Source organism: Hyaena hyaena, unplaced genomic scaffold (assembly GCF_003009895.1).
Source record: "Hyaena hyaena isolate Hyena2069 unplaced genomic scaffold, ASM300989v1 scaffold_1392, whole genome shotgun sequence".
In the NCBI taxonomy this organism is placed as follows: domain Eukaryota; kingdom Metazoa; phylum Chordata; class Mammalia; order Carnivora; family Hyaenidae; genus Hyaena; species Hyaena hyaena.
In genome coordinates this window covers 35,728-43,082 of record NW_024082021.1, presented here as the reverse complement: position 1 = coordinate 43,082, position 7,355 = coordinate 35,728, and the positions used below count along the sequence as shown (strand labels likewise).

The 7,355-nt window shown below is 38.6% G+C and overlaps 1 pseudogene; it reads left to right on the top strand.

The window, feature by feature from the left end:
- Positions 1 to 4,297: 4,297 nt before the first annotated feature.
- On the top strand, positions 4,298 to 5,799 carry LOC120225407 (annotated as a pseudogene).
- The last annotated feature ends 1,556 nt before the right edge of the window (positions 5,800 to 7,355 follow it).

The following is a 7,355-nucleotide window of genomic DNA, read 5'->3' as shown; positions in this document are numbered from 1 at the left end:
GCAGAGAGAGAGGAAGACAGAGGATCCAAAGCAGGCTCTGTGCTGTTAGCACAGAGCTCCATACAGGGCTTGAACTCACAAACCATGAGATCATGACTTGAGCTTAAGTTGGATGCTTAACCAAGTAAGCAAGCCAGGCATCCTTAAAAATCCTGAAATTTTATCCTTTCCCTCCATGCTTGGACTTTTGTGTATAACATTCACCTGATTTTGTCAGTAGTATGTGTTGTCTCAGGAGCAATGTTGATTATAAGCATGAATGTCAAAAAAAAGAGTCAACGTTCATCTTATGACTTCCAAATGAGACCCTTGAGACCCCAAGCAGAAACGAGAGCCTGAGAGTAAAGTATTTTTTGAGGCTCACAAAATGAAGCCCTAGCATAACTGATTTTCCTGTAACACTGAAAGGCAATAAAAGCCCATTCAAGGTTAAGTTGTGGGGAAAATCTTCAGAACTAGGATAAGACAGATAAAGAAGAAGCAAGAATATAAAAGTGAAGTTAAGATATACAGAGCATAGACTGAGAAGTTTCAATACATGGGCAATTAGAATCCCAGCCTGAAATAATGGAAGGAAGGAAGGAAGCAAGCAAGGAAGGAAGGAAGGAAGGAAGGCAGGCAGGCAAGCAATATTCAGAGTGATGATGGTCAAGATATTCATATACTTACATTCAAGAAACCCCCAAAATCCCATGTATGATAAACTAAAACAAACAAATCTTCACTTAGATATATATTAGAGTAACTGAAGAACATGAAACACAGATGGGAAATTCCTATAAGCAGCCAATGTGAAGATATCAGTTATCTCTAGAAGAAAACTATCAGACTGACAGCTGAGATACCCACAGCAACATTGGAAGCCAGAAAAAAAAAAGATATCTTCAATATGTTAAGAGAAGATAACTGTCAAATTAGAATTCTAAATATACCAAACTAATTTTCAACAAAGCTCGATGTTGCATTTTCTCTACCAACAGATATATAGAATATCTTTCCACTAAAGTAAAATTTAGGGGCACCTGGGTGGCTCAGTGGGTTGAGCGTCTGATTTCAACTCAGGTTATGATCTCAGAGTTTGTGAGTTTGAGCCCCGCATCTGGCTTAACTGCTGTCAGCACAGAGCCTGCTTCAGATCGTCTGTCCCCTTCTCTCTGCCCCTCCCTGGGTCATGGTCTCTCTCTCTCAACAATAAAAAAAATAAACATTTAAAAAATTAATAAAGTAAGCTTTATACCATAAATAAGGGTTGGGAGAACAAGAAAATGTTAAACACATAGGTCAATTTAAACTATCAGAGCAGTCAAAAATATAGTTTGGGGTCCTTAATGTCAGTTTGGAGCTTCAAAATCATGTTTTTAGTTAAATTGTTCTCCTTATAGGTATCTTAGTGTCTTATAGCTGCTGTCACAAATTGCCACAACTTAGTGGCTTAAAACATCACAAATTCATTATATTTAGTTCTGTTGGTTTCAGGCTACGCCATGGGTCTGGGGAGGGCAGTGTTTCTACTGGAAGCTCTAAGGCAGCTTTGGGAAAGAATTTGTTTCCTTGCTTCCCTCTACAGAGGTGTAGAGGAGGCTTGCCTTCCTTGGCTTGTAGCCATATTCCTTCATCTTCAAAACCAGCAAGGTGGGGGTGAGTCTTTCCCATGCCATCTCTCTGGTTCTGCCTTTTCTCTCTCCCTCTTTCACTTATAAGGATTCTTGTGATTACATTAGGCCAGCTGGATAATCCAGAAAAATCTTCCCATCTCAAGGTCAGCTAGTTAACAACCTTGATTTCAACTGCAACCTGAATTTCTCGTTGCCATGTAACAGATCATAATCATAGGTTCCAGGCATTAGGACACGAACGTCTTTAAGATGCCATTATTCTTCCGCTACAAATGCTTCTAATTCTCTTTACCAGTTTCTAATATACAGTAAACCATGTCTAGTCATGCAGAATTTCTGTATTAAGGTAAACTTTGCTTATAAACTAATTTTAATCATAAAAATACTAGTGACAAGGAAGACAAAATAGAGAAGCGGACAAAAAGGTTTGGAGACTGTTTCAAAGTTTCTTCTGAAGGTAAAAATATTTTTATTCTATGGCCCAGCAATTCTACTCTTAGGCATTTCCCCAAGATAAAGGAAAATATATGTTCACAAAAAGGCTTGTACGTGAAAGTTCATAGCAGCTTTACTTATAAAAGCCAAAAGCTGGTAACAACCCAAATGTTTATGAACAGCAGTATAGGTAAACAAGTCATGGCATATTCAGAAAAGGAATAAGTTACTGATGTAATGACAATATGGTTGAATCACAATAGCATTTAGTTGAGTGAAAGAAGCCATATAAATAACTACCAAGGAATACATACTACATGATCCTTTACATGAAATCCTAGAACAGGCGTAAGAATTCATGATAGAAGTCAGAATGTTTTGGCCCTACACAGAGGTGGGAAAGTAACTGGAAAGGGACAAAATGGAATTTCTGAGAGTGTTCGGGAGGTGGTTACTCAGGCATATGCAATTGTCGAAATTCATTGAACTTAAGTTCTGTGTCATTCAAAGAGTCTATCAAAGATCCCTGGTAACTATCTACATAGCATCTGAGTAACTTCAAACTTCATCTGTCTCTCACATAGTTTTAGTTCCTTTGCTATTCAATTTACTCTCAGACATTCTCACTTTTGTTAAAATTACTTCTAGGGAATCAGTAAAAAGCTCCATTTGTTTGGATCCAAACAAAGTAGCTAAATACATGTATTTCCCCAATTTAAATGTTTTCCCATAAGCATAACTATTTTCAGAGAACAAATGCCCTTGCCTTTCTCTCATGGGCTGATGCTTTATGTATTTCTCTTCCAAACTGATAATCCACAATGACTATACTCAGTGCCACAGGAGAGGAGTACATTACTGCAGGCTCATTACCTTTAAAAAGGTGTGTATCTATTTCTCATTAATTAGAATGAAAAAATCAAATAATAGACCAATTCATGATAATTTCTATTCTTATAATTGACATCAAACAAATGAATTCAAGAACAAATGAATATTTCCAATTAGAATTTCTTCAACCTTATTTACATTCAATTTTCCCTTATAAAAATTTAAATTCAATCAATTTTTATTTACTGAAAGTATATCTGTAAGAAGCTCACACTAATTAGATCTGAAGTACGAAATTCAATTATATAAGGTAGGTCAGATTAAACTCATTTGTCAAACTTCAAATTATAAGTAACTTTAGGATAGTTTCTTGTTATATACTCACACCTTCAATGTCAAAATCCTTTGTATAAGTAATTAAAAACCAAATGCTTTGAACTTCACATTTGCTTATCCTTATCAATCTATGAAAACACCATTTCACTTATTTTGTCCAAAACTAAGGTGACATGCCAAATTTACTGTTTTGAAGTATAACACAATCTTACATTAGTTTCAAGTGTATAACGTAGTGATTCGACAACTCTATACATTATTCTATGCTCCTCACAAATGTAGCTACCATCTGTCACCACACAACACTATTACAATACCAATGACTATATTCCCTATGCTATTCTTTTCATCCTGGTGACTTATTGTTACATGCCAGTTTTAATTATCTTTCCACTAATTGCAAAAATAGTAACTTTCCAAAAAAAATTCCAAACAAATCCTACTTTTCAAAACTTATTTTTCTTTTTCATTTTGTTTTTCGGAACATTTAATAACACGTAGGGCCACATATTTAGCTTTTAACTTTGAATTTAGAAAAAAACTATGGATCTCAATTTACCAATGAGTCAGTAAAGAAATAGACAGTCACTTTTTTTCAATTCAAATCCATCCTTATGAACATGTACAAAATTAAACCAATTAAAGAGTGAGCATATGTGCATACTGGCCAAATATGCCAATATTCAATATTTAATGTGTTATGGGTCCCTAACAAAACTCAACAAAAGGTAGTCTTAAAAATGTGTCATACTATTTTTACACATAAAATGTACTTTCTACAGAGCACTTTCAGGGCTGCGGACACCGCTCTGTGGGAGGAAGGAGCCCAGTATCAGCCCACCACTGTGCCTGTGTCAGATCCCTCTGATCTGACTGAACCTAGTTTGGCCCACTCAGCCTCAGCAGCAGTGGGCCACAGTTCCTACTGGAAATTATATGACATAAAATATTGGGGTGACATCTTCCTGAAACACCTTCAGGAATAACAGACGAACCCCCCCCCCAAAAAAAAGGGAAAAAAAAACTAATGTATTTAAGAAAGTGGTAAAGTTTGGAAAGTGGAGGGAAAAAACCCTTGGATGTCTGTGGACATGAATAGCCAGGGGTCTAACAGCAATGAAGAGGACTATGGCCCAAATTGTGAGGAGGAGGAAGAAGATGAGGATCCCACAGCCAGAGAGGACTATTACATGAGAGTAGCCAGTGATGTGGAGCAGTAGGGGTGCAATGCCTTTGATCCTGAGGAGCTCCAGTTTACCTGCTTGACCAACAAGGAGGCTGAGGGTGCCCTCAATGAGCACATGACCAGCTTAGCCTCTGTCCTGACAACCACTGATGCTCACTCCCACCAGGACATCCTCCCTATGGCACTGGTTTCTCATTCAGTTGCTAAACTTACATTAGTTCATTTGCACTGACAAACTGCAGAGGTATTGGACAGATACAAGTCTAATTCTGCTCAGCCTCTCACTAGGGCTCAAATTCAGCCCCATTCCTTGAAACATGTCCCCACAGCCCACACCCTCACCATTGTGCAGTGTGTATGCAGTTTGCGTGGAAGGAAAACTTGCTTTCTCTTGCCTTTCAGCACCACTTTTGTCATAGCTTGTGGGAGCAGCACCATTTGGTACTTGTCAAGGACAGTGTGGGTGTCGGAGTCTCTTGAATGGCTCGGGACTGGCCCTTCCAAACACCAGAGGACTTTGTGTGCTTCCATTGTTGACCAATGAAGAATTAAAAGACAAATACAGACACTACTTCTTTAGGGACTATGTGGAGAGTCATTACCAGCTCCAGCTTGGCCCTGCTCCAGACTGCCTCCATGGTTATTTGGGAACAGGAGCACAGAGTTTGAAGTGTACAGTGCAATCACTGAATCAAAGTCTTATGTTTCAAGGGACAGATATATCACGCTCCACAGACTGTGGTGCAATCCAGAAATGGCTCACAAAGTATGCTGAACAGCCAACTACATTAGGGCTCACACTAACAACTGTCCCAAGTGCGACACCTGCACTGAGAATAAAGGCTGCAATCGCATGCAGTGCTCCAAGTGTAAACATGACTTCTGCTGGATATGTCTAGGAGACTTTTAAGACCTAAGGCAGTGAATACTATGAGTGCAGTTGGTACAAGGAGAACCCCAACATTGTCAGGCAGAGGCAGCAAGCCCAGGCCAAGGAGACCCTCAAGAAATACTTGTTCTACTTTGAAAGATGGGAAAACCATAAGAGCTTGCAGCTGGAGGTGCAGATATACCAGCAGATTCCTGAGAAGATTCATAATAGGGTCATGAATAATGTGGGGACTTGGAATGACCGGTAGTACCTACAGAATGCTGCCAACCTCTTGGTCAAGAGCCAATATACCCTGTAGCACACTTACTCTTTGCATACTAAGTGGAGTCTGGACACAGGAAGAAGCAATTTCAATACTAGCAGGCTCAGCTGGAGGTTGAGATGGAAAACTTGATGTGGAAAGTGGAGTGTGCAGACAGAAATGACAGAGGGGACACAGAGAACTGTACAGATGCACATAGCAGTGGAAGAGAAACTTGCTGAAGGATTTCCATGACAGCTAGGATGGATGTGGTAGTGTGAGGAAGATGTGGTTGTGAGATCTCCCAGCCGCCAAATGGCATGCTGTAGGCTCTGCCTTTCAGGATCCTGGCAACAGCCAAGGGCCCCACTCCTGAGACACAGGCCATACACCACTTAGTCAATTTCTGTTTTCTTCCTTCTTTTTTGCTTTTTGTTTCTACCAGGGTAAAACATGTTGAATTGGTTTCTTTTCAGGACATTTTTATAAAATTTTTTAATGTTTATTTATTCCCAGGGTGGGGGGTGCAGAGCAGAGAAAGAGGGAGACACAGAATCTGAAGCAGGCTCCAGGCTCTGAGCTGTCAGCACAGAGCTGGATGCAGGGCTTAAACCCATGAGCTGTGAGATCATGACCTGAGTTGAAGTCAGATGTTTAACTGACTGACCCACCCAGGTACCACTCTTCAGGACTTTTAATTCCCCCTGGATGGTTGCTGGAAGGGAGGGAAAGTTTTCTTTCTGAATGACTACTAATAGTATTAGATCATTGAAACTTACATAGTTTTCAAAGGTTGTATAATTATACAAAAAATAGGCAAACCAAAGAATTATACAGAACTCTTTTAAAAATAAGTTGGCATAGGAGTGTTTTTTTAAAAAAATACTTTGTACAGAGTTCAATGATATTTGTTGGACTGAGCTCAATTCACACTGCCATTCACACACATATACATTTTAGAAGATACTGAATTTAAAAACATTTAAAAGCCATCTTCAGATTGAGGGATTACTTATTTGCCAGAGGAAGGATATCAAGTCCCTCAGAGAAATATAAACTCACAAGTCTGTTTTCTGTGCTGCCCAATACAGTGTTTTCTGCAATTTCTTCTAGATCTGTACAAATCTTCGTCAGTAGACCTAGACTCAAATATTATTAGGAAGGATTCATCCTCTGTTTGGGGAAAACCAGTTTAAATTTGTATATAATAGAAAAGCTTCCCTAGACGATTCAACTGTTAGCACAATTTTCTTCAGGAACCAAAGAAGTTAAAAAGAATTGCCTTGTGGACACTGTATACTCTACTTTGTTAATTAAATTCCGTTTAAGTCATACTTAACTCCTTCTATCATTGTGAATGACATTTACTTAATTTTATGGTATTCCTAAATAAATCCAATCTGACTTAATTCTTATTTGTCTGTCCCAGAATCCTTTACTTAGGTTGTCACTACCGGGAATCAAAATTATACCTATGTATAATTACTTCGTATTTATGCTCATTGCATACTCACTGGCTACACTACTTTGTCTTACTGTTTGCATGTGAAAACACTCTCCCTAGTGAATCCAGACCTTTATCAGCTATGCTCACTAGGGTTCCCTTATTTAAAAGAAAAGCATCAGGATTATCCTGGGATCTGCTGTGATAAAACCTCTAATTCTCCATTAATCTTTTTTTTCCCCATTAATCTAATGTAGACTCTTCTACTGTTTTTTACATTTCTTTTTTTTTTTTTTTCAAATAGTTTATTGTCAAATTAGTTTCTACATAACACTCAGTGCTCATCCCCAAAGTGCCCTCCTCCATGCCCATCC